We start from the raw sequence: 13348 nt of genomic DNA on the forward strand, positions 1-13348 counted from the left end.
TTGATCGATTAATCGAGTAATCGGATAAAAATTTTGTGTGTGTTTTTAAACAACCAAAACAAATAATGCATAACGAAAATGACGTGGCTGTAAAATGTTCAAGCATTTGGCTTTTATTCCTAGAAAAAAACAGAGGTATTTGGCTCCAAAAAATAAGCCTATTTATTTTTACCCATTTAGTGTTAATAAGTGCCAGTACCAACAATTAAGCACTTTAATTTATTAAAGCAACACTATGTAGTTTCCATGTAAAAATGACTTACAGCTCCGCCATGTGGTTGAAAAGCGCAACAGTGCCTGGTATCAGACACTCTTCTGCAGGCAGGGGGAGGGGCGGGGCTGTGTGCTCTACCCTCCACTGCCACTTTCAGAGTGTGCTTGTAGCAGCTTGGAGGCTGCTCAGGTTGCAGCAACAGTACAATTTGTCCAGTTAAAAGTTGTTCTATAACTGAAATAATTTTAGAGACATTATTTAAAGGTAAAAAACTACATAGTGTTGCTTTAATATGCACAACAGGCTTCATGCTGTAATCTACCCCTGACATCAAAGTAAATATCTGGTTTATGTACATTTCTACACCTGCAGCATTTACCATTAGGCTACTAACAAATAATATTTAATTTCTGGGGTGAGCCTATTTGCTATGGTAACAACCTGTGTGTGTGCGCGCACGTGCACTTGTGTTTGTGTGCACGCATTCTGTGCGTGAGGAAGAGTGACACCCCAGTCAGACGTTCAGCTGCTTCATTGCATTTTGGTACGGCAGAAATACATACATTCCTTTTCAATAGAACGCTGCATCTGGTTTGCATCACTTGCATTGCGGTGCATTTTAGGTTAAGAATCCGTTCGAAAAATCACAACATCACGTCCCGCTGTATACAGTGAATGCATGCAGCTGAAATTATTGTTGCGTGGCTACATAAAAGTTTAAGCATATGTGATGCATTGCGCGATCGGTCTGACTCGCGTGAGAGAGAATAACTTCCTTATGCTAAACTCCAATAAAACAGAGATTGTTATTATTGAACAAAATATGTCAGATTACAAGTTGCCCATACATGATTGCACTGTGGTGCCGTTTTTTGGTACACACACCTGTAAAGTGCATGCGTGTGTGTGAAGGGGTTCTTTTTTAAGCTATACTCTCCTGCAATTGAACGTGAATACGAAAACATCAAAGCTAAACATCATATCTAGTCAAACCGCATAACGACATCGCTACAAATACTGTATGGGATTAAAATCAGCGGAAGCTACGTTACCTTGTTTTATCGACGCTTGGTGAAACAGCAGTGGATGTTTTCGGTTCAGATGCTGAATGTAATGATAATGTAATGATCCCAAACTTTAGACGTTCTCTCTCTTGCGTTTATGGACATATTCGCTCTCCGCCATCGCGCCAACTAAATTCAAAATGTACCACGCGCTATGATGTGCTTCCTGAACATTGAACAATGGTCCGTGTAGTGCACGTCATAGGAATTTAACAAGGCTTCGAGGCAGAATTTTTGCCTCGAGGAATTTTTTTAATCGAGTTAATCAAGTAACTCGATGAAACGTTTCAGCCCTAGTATCGTCCAAGTCGGCTATCAAGTCCAACTAAATTCAATGTAAGCTGATAATAGTCAGTTTTACTGACATTTTCGCAGCAGCCGCTATGAAAACCAGCCATTTTGTTGAACGTTTGCAACTCATAAGGGCGTGCTCCGGCGTGTCCACGTGGAAAAGTGACATCAATGCATACCCTCTACCCACAATAGTTTTTATATATCTATTGAATTTAATATTTTGACTTTCTTCAACAATTAGTATAACTTAAATTTCTCCAGAAAAAGACAAATTTACAGGAACAATTCTAAAATGAAGTTGATGACATGGAATGATCCAGCAGGTGTTCACCATTATTGACTAATTCATCACTTCATTATCTCATTATCTTAACTTTAACACTGCTTCAGTGTTACTTTAACACATAAACCCCTAGCGGTGTTAATTCAACACTTTTTCTTACTGTGTAGGTTTCAAACAGAGATGATAGAAAGGATAAAGTTACAGATTGCATTACTGGAGCATTAAATTCAATCGAACTTGTTCGGTGGCACAGTGACTCAGTGGGTAACAGTATTGACTCACAGCAAGAAGGTCTTCGGTTTAAACCCCAGCTGGGCCAGGAAGTCTTTCTGTGTGGAGTTTGCATGTTCTCCCTGTGTCAGTGTGGCTTTACTCCGGGTACTCCAGTTTCCTCCCACAGTCCAAAAACATGCAGGTTAGAGATGTCAAATTGCCCTTCCCTCAGTCTGTGAACAGATAAACTTGTGTATAGATTAACCAGTTCTGTAACCATGAATATAAATGCTGGAATGGTGTTCATAAATAAATAAATAAACATGTTCATCTACTTCAGTAATTCTAATCAAAATAAATAATAATGCTAGACCAGTATTTTAAAGAATTTTGTTTTCATCTTTGTTGCAACAGTTACTTTTTAGGGCTTTTTCTGTTCAGAAAAACTGTATCCCTGTGTCATCGAAGGGTTTGGATGATGAGTGTTTGGCTCAAAGCCTGCAAGTCATATCAAAGGTGTTCTGCTGGCTTCAGGTCTGGGCTTCATGCAGACCAGTCACATACTTTACATACACTAGACTAGACTAGACTAGACTGAATCAATTAGCATTGTCATACATAGGGGCATTGTCATGTAAAAAGGGCCCTGTCCAAACTGCTGTCCAAATTCTCTAATATATGATTATAGCATTAAGAGTTGTGCATATAGAAGTGACTCAAGTAATCAAACCTGATCATTAGAAGGGGATGTCCTAATACTTTTGTCCATGTAGTGTATATACTACTACAAAATACTAAATTAATAGATTTTCATTTCAAAGCTGGGCAGGAGATTAGATTAGATAGATAAAAATATCTAAATCAAACCTTTTCTTACAAATCAGACATTGATCTCTCATTATAATTTAAATGATCATCATATGCTATACTCACTCAAAAGGGCGAAGCAACTCAAGAAGGGTGCAGTTCTCACATGGTGAGTAAAGAAGACATACATCACATAATTTTCAATCTGCATGTTAACTTGACAATACCCAGCACCCTATCAATTGTTTTTCCCTATCAACTATAGAACAACAATGTTTATCTCTGGTAAATTTATCCACAATCAGCATCTGAAGGCATATCACAATTGACAAAGTGCTCATCCTGATACATAAAGATTATATAAAGAAATAGTTTGTCTTTAAGTACTACCATACACTGTTATTTATGTACGGTATAGACCCTTTTACAGCTCACATGATCAAATAGCCTGCGTGCGCATTTAGGCAACAGAAGTGGTGTTATTCCCCATTGGTTCTAACGTGTTAGCAACTCAGAAAGTTTATTAAAATGGTTTCCCAGCATCATAATGTCTCGTCGTTCCATTTGGTTGCACTAATATAATATACTAATATACGTATATATGTACCAATTTTATTTTTGGCCATCTGCTAACGTCTTCAATCCACTCCGCTATAGTACACGGATCCGGTAGCTGTGTTAAAAAAGTTGATAAAGTTAACTTTTTAAAATAACTTTCTCTGTTTGTGTTGCTTCACTCTTGATCCTTACCATACTTCCGTTGCCTAAATGCGTGCGCATACGCTGCCACGTCATCATTATGTACAAACAGTAAAAGGTCTATTGTTTCACCATTTATTGTTTTTACTGTTTCAGCTGTTTTACTGGTTTCATAAAGGAACATCTGGTCTAAAGTAATCTGTTTTGGATGTGTATGGTTTAAAATTTTTAGGAGCTTGAGCTGTGTAAAATGATGACAGACACATACTTTTTAGAAATCATTCAAATTAAATGTTATTACCTACAGTATTTTGTTTGATAATTCAAATAAAATACTGTCGTGGAATTTTAGCCGCATCAAATAATACTCACTAAGAGTCAAAGTCAAGGATCACACAGACACACTGTCGACAGAATTTTCTTTGTCTGAATTTTATATATTCTACAGAATAGGCTCTCACCCCCATGGTGCTAGAAGTTTAAAAACCTAAGAGCCCCGATTACAAGGTTGAACACACATTTATAGTAAGATGCTGAAACATGTGTAGTCATCAGTTTCTACGTCATTTAGAAGATAACCTTCAATTTGTCAGTGATTAAGAACATAAACAGTTAAACACAAATCTAGTAAAATCATAAAACGTATGTCTTGTTCTCAGTACATGATGTTTAAGTCCTTGGACATTGTACTTTGCTCAAAAGACAGAAAGAGCATATTTCTGTAAGTTAGCAGAAAAACATGATCTCCATATGAATCACAATTTATGAGCTTATGATTGTAATTAAAAAATGAAAAATAGGATGAAAAATAAAACATAATAATATGAAAATAAAAGCATAATAAAAGTCCTCCACTACACTCCTCCCTTTTTATGATTTATTCATAACTTCATTTACTGTCATCGTTACGTAGCTCTGGTTATTACCCTTAACCATAGTGTACATATAGTTCTGTGCAGTTGCAAAAGCAAAAATGCACACACACATAGTATGATCATGAACCTCATTTTTGAAAGAAGAAAAATAGTTTGTTTTCTTGAAGAAATTGAGCACAGTTAGAGTTGGGGTCGTGAGCCCTTGATGATTCCGGATTGAGCACAGTTAGAGTTGGGGTCGTGAGCCCTGAGCACAGTTAGAGTTGGGGTCGTGAGCCCTTGTTGATTAATTTCCTTTGTAGGTTCGGGTTTGGTAGGACCACACGGTGCAGTCGTGCCAAGCTATCCTGCTTTCTTGTTCTAATGAAATTATCTTAGTGTCTAAATTAATGTGGGGTCTCAAAGCTGGTGTTGTAATTACAGTTATTAAGCTGCAAGCGTCGTGTCGATTACCCACATTAAAGATGTCGTGTGCGTGTGTCCAAACCAAACCCAGAATACTGGAGTCGTCCTCCAATACCTTGTGAGCTGTTGCAGTTCTCTCGTGTCGTTCTTCGTATAAACTTGCAGTATACAGGTATCTGTGGTTCCCACCAATACGAAAAAGTGGTCCGTAGCAGTCGACTAGCCGTCCTCCCTTTGGTTTACACCTTTTAGTCCAGGACCAACCCTCCGGCAATGGGCAACGTGCACCCAGGTGGCACGCTCCGCGACCTTCACGGCGGTGTGAGTCGTCAGCAGAACCTGAAATGGCCCCTCCCACCGTCTCGCCTTCCAGGATTTCCTACTCAGGTTTTTCACCAACACGAAATCTCCTGGTTTGATGTTGTGCAAAGGTCCCTCTGCGGGGCGTGGTAGTGCTGCTTTAACCTGTTTTGAGATATTTTGAAGGATAGAAGACATAGGAATACAATACTGCAACATGTCATTTTCATTTCGAAGGGTATCACCTGTCGCCCTGTGTGGTTCCCACCCCATATGTGGGGGTCTACCAAAAAGTATTTCAAATGGGGACAATTTTGTTCGGTCTCTGACCCTCATTCTCATGTACATGAGTACCAGTGGTAAGCACTGAACCCAATTCAATTTTGTTTCTTCACACATTTTGCTTAGTTTTGCCTTGATGGTGCCATTCTCTTTTTCCACTGCACCTCCACTTTGTGGGTGGTAGGCGCAGTGATTGGTCAAATTGATTTGCAAAAATTTACCCACATCTTTCACCACCTGAGCAGTGAAGTGTGCTCCATTATCACTGGAAATTTTGTTTGGGATTCCCCATCTGGGAATAATGTCTTTCAACAACATTTTTGTCACCCCAGCACTGTCTGCATGTTTGGTGGGCGTGGCTTCAGTCCACTTCGAAAACATGTCTGTCATCACCAAACAGTAACGTTTACCTTCTGCTGGTGTCAATTCAATGTAATCCATCATTACATGTGTGAATGGTCCCTCAGGAAATGGGATGCCCCACAGGTGCGGTTTTTACCCCTCTTGCAACATTATTACCCAGACATATATGACAGTTTTCACAATGTCTCTGCGCTACAGGAGAAAAACCCTTTGTGAAACAATTTTGTGCCATGGCTGTCAGCATTCCTCCTTTGGACACGTGGTCTAAGTCATGTGTCAACCTAGCAAAATGGGAATAAAAGTGTTTAGGTAAGCAAGGTTTTTGATTTGGACCCATCCAAATCCCTTCAGGAGTTTTGGTAGCTCCACACGATTTCCATAGAGCTATTTCTGTTGGGAGAGAAAATGTTTGCATGCTTATTAATTACTCCTGTGCTGTTTCAGCTTCATTTCCTTGGGAGATCTGTGTAAGAGAAAAGTTTGTGTTATTAGTCATGAGCGATGCTGGTTTTGCACATCCGGGCGTGCGTTTCCTCTGGAGATCACGTCCTGTCCGTTGGTGTGTGCTTTGCATTTACACACAGCTATTTGAGAAAGGAGTAAAATTTCCTCTTAAAGAGAAACAAGCAGTCAATGTAAATGGTTATAGATTGATTAGTAGCAATTTTACAAGCTTGTGTTAGTGCATGCAATTCAGCCACCTGTGCAGATTTGTGAGGTTGTAAGCATCCGGATTTCACTACTTCAAAGTCAGACACAACTGTCCACCCCATCCTATTTATGCCTCTTTCATCTCTGGAAGAGGAACCATCCACATAATATGTGGGGGTGCAATCAGGTATGGGTGTGTCAGCAAGGTCAGGCCTTGGTGTACATACTTCCCGTGGGGCAGACAAACAACAGTGTGGTGTACCTTCATCAGGTGTAGGTAACAATGTCGCCGGGTTCAGAACTGTACATCTTTCAACTGTGACATTAGACATTTGTAACAATGCACAGGAATAACGCAGCCACCTTGCTGCAGACAAGTGAGATGTGCGCTGTTCAAGCAGTATGTGAGACACAGAATGAGGAAACCAACAGACGCAGCTGTGCGTATCCCACAAACTCACTGCTGGATTGTACAGCTTTTTCCGCAGCTGCCACACTGCCCTGAGACATCCTGGTAGGCCTCTGGCCACCGTATCAAGACGACCTGAAAAATATGCCACTGGTCTCAACTTGTCACTGTGTTCTTGCAACAAAACAGATGTCATACAGCCATTTCTTTCATCCACAGTTTGAATAAAAGGATTTTTTTGGATCTGGCAGCCCCAAAGTGGGTGCCTGCTGTAATGTCTGTTTTAGTTCCACAAATGCCCTTTAAGCCTTCTCTGTCCACTTTACCTTCTCTGATGGTGCCAAAGGTTTCTCATAAATCATGTCATGCAATGGTTGTTGCATCTCAGAATAATTAGCAATAAAAGTCCTGCAATAAGATGTCATACCCAAAAATGACATTACTTGTTTCTTTGTAATGGGTTTTGGTATGTTAGCTATCGCCTCTATTCTCTTTGGAGAGAGAGACTTACCCATTGGTGTAATTTCGTGTCCTAGAAAGGTTACTTTCTGGACAGAGCACTGTACCTTCTTGGGGTTGACCTTGTGGCCCTCCTCAGCTAGATGAGTGAGCAACCGTATGGTGTTGTCTGTGCACGACTGGTGAGTCGGTGCCGCCACCAAGAGGTCATCCACGTACTGCAATAAAGCAACATCATCATCCAACACAAGTTTCTGTAATGAACAATGCAATGCAGAGTTGTAAATCGTGGGGCTCTCGCTGTACCCCTCAAATGTAAAAGTAAACCAAAACTGGCTATCAGGATGGACAGGAAACTGAAAGATGCATTTGAAATATCCACTACAGAAAACCACTGGCCGTCAGCTGGTATCTGTGAGAGAATGGTCCCTCAGGAAATGGGATGCCCCACAGGTGCGGTTTTTACCCCTCTTGCAACATTATTACCCAGACATATATGACAGTTTTCACAATGTCTCTGCGCTACAGGAGAAAAACCCTTTGTAAACCAATTTTGTGCCATGGCTGTCAGCATTCCTCCTTTGGACACGTAGTCTAAGCCATGTGTCAACCTAGCAAAATGGGAATAAAAGTGTTTAGGTAAGCAAGGTTTTTGATTTGGACCCATCCAAGTCCCTTCAGAAGTTTTGGTAGCTCCACACGATTTCCATAGGGCTATTTCTGTTGAAAGAGAAAAAGTTTGCATTCTTATTAATTACTCCTGTGCTGTCTCAGCTTCATTTCCTTGGGAGATCTGTGTAAGAGAAAAGTTTGTGTTAGTGGTCTTGAGCGATGCTGGTTTTGCACATCTGGGCGTGCGTTTCCTCTGGAGATCAAGAGGTCATCCACGTACTGCAATAAAGCAACATCATCATCCAACACAAGTTTCTGTAATGAACAATGCAATGCAGAGTTGTAAATCGTGGGGCTCTCGCTGTACCCCTCAAATGTAAAAGTAAACCAAAACTGGCTATCAGGATGGACAGGAAACTGAAAGATGCATTTGAAATATCCACTACAGAAAACCACTGGCCGTCAGCTGGTATCTGTGAGAGAATTGTGTAAGGGTTCGGCACGTTTGGTGCCCTTACCTGCACCGCAGCATTTACTGCTTGGAGGTCTTGAACAAACCTCCACTCTGTGGGCTGACCTGCATCTCTGACCTTTTGTACAGGAAAAATGGGTGTTCTCACAGGTGAGTTTGGGCAGGGAACAATTATCCCTTTCTCCAATAAGGCCTCAAATACTGGCCTTATTCCCTCAAGCGCCTCCCTTTTCAGAGGGTATTGAGGTTTGCATGGTCTGTAATCACTCTTTGGGGTGATAACTACTGGTTCACACCCTTCAATCAAACCCACATCATATTTTTTTAGCCCACAGGTAGTCAGGTACTTTGTCAAGAACCTCTTGCGGTAAATCAATGCTAGCACACGTCATGTGTGCTGGCAAAATGTTTTGTAAATTTGAATCTGCAGAAACAGCTTTCTGTATTATAACTCTCTCTCTCTCAGCAATGAAAAAAAGAAACACAACTTCTCCTTTGTGCTGTTATCTGCTCTGAGAACTGCACGTTTTCTGACAACATTTCCCAATCAACAGCCTCGCTACAGGCCTTTGCAAATTCACCTGCTTTTTCCCATGGCTGACTGGTATTTTTTTGCAATGGAAACATGGGGTACTGAATTTTCGGCATCAAAAATTTGTTCTTGCTTTTCTGTCAATTTGAACGAGTGCCACACACCATGAGTCATTCCAGCATATATGGGTTATAGTCAAACCTTCTGTTTTTACAGAGAACCATTTCTATGAGCTGTGCAATGCATGTTATCAGCTGGAATGACCTCGCTGGCTTGTGGCAATCTTATCTTCCCTTCAGCATGCAACTCTTCACTCTGAAAAGGCCCATTCATACACACATACAACAGAGACACACATATAGATGACATTCTGGGATCCCAGCAAGAAATATTCAGGCCTTGGTTGTTACATAAGATGCTAGCATTAATTTTACACATCAAATCCCTCCCCATGAGGTTTACCGGACACGCGTCAGATAAAAGGAACATATGCATAAACTCGTTACCGTCATGCATAAAACAGAGTGGAGCAGTAAATTCTTCCCTCACTATATGCCCCGTAGCACTCATAGATGAGTTAAACTGCCCACTCAAGGTGACAAATGGGAATTCATCTTTGCGTATGACATAGTGAGTTGCATCCAGAGTCTACCATAAAACAACAACGCCTGTCCCTCAACCATTATTTCTTCGAGAGGCAATTTAGAGTATGCCTCTCGATCAAACATCAAGCAAAGCAAGTTCTTCATTGCATAAAGCATTCCTTTCCCTATCACACACATCAGAAAAAACAGAATTAGCAAGCAGATAATATGGCATTCGAACCGCAGAAAAAACAAGATTGGACTTACCCCCTTCCGTCTGATTCTCTCTTTCCCCCTCCTGGCTTCAGTCCCCTTTTTCTTTACACCCCGCAAAGTTTCCCGCGCCCGCTTGGGATTCCGGTGTCTCTTGAGATTTCAGGAATTTGAAACATTGGTTTTTCAAGTGTCCTTTCTTTCCGCAATACCAGCAAACTTTTTCTTTTGGATTTTCCGGCCACTGCTTTGCTCTCCTCTTCTCTCGTTCTTTCTGCTGCCAGTTCTCCTGGAAAATGTTGTCCTTGTGAAAGGAAACTGTGCTGATAACGCCGTTGCTGGCCCCATTCGCCTATCTTGACAAAAGCTGAAAATAGTTGTTGATCGGCCTTTCTCTGCTTCTTTCGTTTTTCTTCGTCATGCAGGCATTCAGCATGTAGAGAATGTGTAATGACCTCACTCAGCTTTCCTGATTCCCATCCGATGCAGGTTTGCTTCACCTTCGTTGGAATTTCAGGCTGAAGTCCCCCGAGGAACATTTGCTTTAGGTAGGATTCCCAGGATGTTACCTCTCCTGTGTTGATGTTTTTATCTGGACTTCCTCCTCTTCCAAAGTGCTGTCGAGGAGGATTGGTGAGTTTAGCTCAGGTGGTAGTTCTTGTGCTGGCGGGGGTGCAGTTTGTATTCTTGGTAATGCTTCTTGTGCGGGTGGTTGTGGGAGTCTTCTTGGAGGGGGTTGGAGATCATCGTCTAGAAGAGGTACCTTTGTATAAGAGAAATGTACCCCAGGTGGGGTACGTGCAGGTGCATATGGAGGAGGAAAAAAACAGAAAGTTAGGTTCATCATGTAATGATAAGTTTCCTGATGTAGGAAAACATTATGCTTAATGTTTAGCTCTGACTTAGTCTGAGTCAGTTCGTCCTTGGTCTTTATCTTACTCGGTGCTCTCATTTCTCTGCCATCCGCAATGATTTTTTCCCTTAATAAAGTGAGTGCTTTCTCACTTAGTTTTCCTTTAGGAGGAAAATCATACCTTTTCTCCCAGATTTTACGCTTTCCAACGCCCCCGTGCCCTTTGATTTGATCACTCGAGCATACACGCCATTTTCCAGATCCATTGACTTTGTACTCCCTTTCGAATTACCCTGACCCATGGTCACGAACGAAATAACGCTTACCGTATTATCTATTCAGATGCCACCACAACGGTTCTTTTCCAGATTCCGTCAGCTTTGACTTCAGAAATGGTTGAGACTCTCCCTTCCCTTAGGCCTGGGGTACGGAGCCCGAGACCTCTCGTCTCAGGGGTGATCAGTCAGTCTCTCCCAAACCTTCTGGAGTCTTCAGCTGTGGAATCCGCATCCTCGTCGCCATTATTGTCGTGGAATTTTAGCCGCATCAAATAATACTCACTAAGAGTCAAAGTCAAGGATCACACAGACACACTGTCGACAGAATTTTCTTTGTCTGAATTTTATATATTCTGCAGAATAGGCTCTCACCCCCATGGTGCTAGAAGTTTAAAAACCTAAGAGCCCCGATTATAAGGTTGAACACACATTTATAGTAAGATGCTGAAACATGTGTAGTCATCAGTTTCTACGTCATTTAGAAGATAAGCTTCAATTTGTCAGTGATTAAGAACAGAAACAGTTAAACACAAATCTAGTGAAATCATAAAACGTATGTCTTGTTCTCAGTACATGATGTTTAAGTCCTTGGACATTGTACTTTGCTCAGAAGACAGAAAGAGCATAATTCTGTACGTAAGCAGAAAAACATGATCTCCATATGAATCACAATTTATGAGCTTATGATTGTAATTAAAAAAAGAAAAATAGGATGAAAAATAAAACATAATAATATGAAAATAAAAGCATAATAAAAGTCCTCCACTACAAAGATTCTGGCAGCACCCTCACGCAGGTGCTGAAGCATGCGATGGTACAGTGATGTGCAACAATCGAGATTTAAAAGGGCAAGCCTGACGATCCATGAGGAACATACTGAACTGTTACTTCAGGAGAAGCTGTCTGGTACACTTCAGGTTATTCTCAAAGATTCAATTTAAGATAAGGCCATAGTCCTTTTTCTGTATAGAATTGATAAAAAAGTTTGAAAGTCTGAATCAGTTCAGTACACGCTGTTTTATTATTAAATCAAAGACGGGTGTTTATATAGGAAAAATGAAATTCTGATTTTGTGAATTCCTAAATCCCATTTCTTACTAAAGCTTTTTCCTTAATGAAAATTGATTTAAGGCATTTTTACTCTGTAAATAAAAAAAACAGGAAAAATATCACAAATAATTAAATAAATAAAGGTGCTACAGAAAACAGTTCCTTACAGCAATTTGGTTCTTTAATAAATCTTTCAGTAACCATTCTCACCTTTAAACAAATATCTGCACTTTAAAAAAGTTGAACTTTGTGAAACAGAAAGGTTCTTTAGATTGAAACCATAAAGCCAAAAATGATTCTTCTCTGGCATCATGTAGCAGGAGATGTAGCACATTTTTAAGACTGTGAAACCATTATATCAGCAACATTGAGAACATATCCACCTGCCATTTATAAATTGCAGAGCAGGCTTTATTATATGTACACTCTAAAAAAATAATCTGTAAAAAAACGGATAATTTCCTGGCAGAAAATTACAGGTACTTTCTCCGTTATGTTAACAGACATTTCCGTTTATTATAAGACATTTCCGTTTATTCCGTTTATTATAAACTGAAAATTTTGTAGATTTAAAGAACGTTGTCCGTAAATTTACAGAACCTAGCCTTTAGGTACACTTCAATCTGCCTATGAAATGCAACAATGGTGACAATCAACAACAAAATGCTGCAATGCATGATGGGTACCAGGATTGTAGAAAACTCTTTCTTACCATTTACTCTCACCATTGTTGAGATTTGTATCCAAAGTGTTGATGTCTCTCTGAAGCAAAAACCACAACTGACAAATTTGCAGCAATCTTGTTCAATACAGTGTGTTTTTAGATCAGCATAGAGTGTCACTCTTATACATTTCAGTTCTTTATTCTTATTTCATCATTTCATATTTAAATGTTAGGCAGCATAACATAAAAAAATCAAGCTTATATGACATGATAGATTTTTCTACTCCTTCAGGCAATAAACAAGTTGCAATTGCTAAAAGCAAAAAACACTGTTGTAGTTGTATTTCAGTGAAGGTCAAGGGACAAAATCCTAACTAAAAGAAACACTAATCACAATAATGGTGACTTCAAATGAATCTAAAACAAACGCAAAGTGGAGATTTAATGTGATAAATTTTGTGGTAAATTTCCATTTGACTTACACGTCACATCAGAAACAAGATTTGTCTACTAAGTCACATGTGTGGATGCTGGAATAGTTGAACACTTGTATTTTGTTCTGACAGCATTTGTTTAGAAGTTAAACATCATCCATGTTTAGAAAATAACTCAAGCAAGTTGTAATTTTAGGTTTCAAACAGAGATAGTGATAGAGAGACAAAAGTGAAAGATTGCAGCAGGGGTTATTGCACCCATAATGCAACGTGTATTAAAAAAAAAACAGAAAAAACACCTGTAAAACATAAATACGGAAAATTCATTTATATTTACA

The 13348-nt window shown here is 39.9% G+C and overlaps 1 long non-coding RNA gene across 1 annotated transcript; it reads right to left on the reverse strand.

Moving 5' to 3' along the window:
* Positions 1-4437: 4437 nt before the first annotated feature.
* Positions 4438-11613, reverse strand: LOC129416203 (uncharacterized). The gene is made up of 2 exons (XR_012372664.1): positions 9786-11613; positions 4438-5319 (listed from the first exon to the last, which is right to left on the reverse strand). It is a non-coding gene; the product is annotated as an uncharacterized lncRNA (long non-coding RNA).
* Positions 11614-13348: the final 1735 nt, after the last annotated feature.

The sequence above is a fragment of the Misgurnus anguillicaudatus genome, chromosome 2 (assembly GCF_027580225.2).
Source record: "Misgurnus anguillicaudatus chromosome 2, ASM2758022v2, whole genome shotgun sequence".
Classification (NCBI taxonomy): Eukaryota; Metazoa; Chordata; class Actinopteri; order Cypriniformes; family Cobitidae; genus Misgurnus; species Misgurnus anguillicaudatus.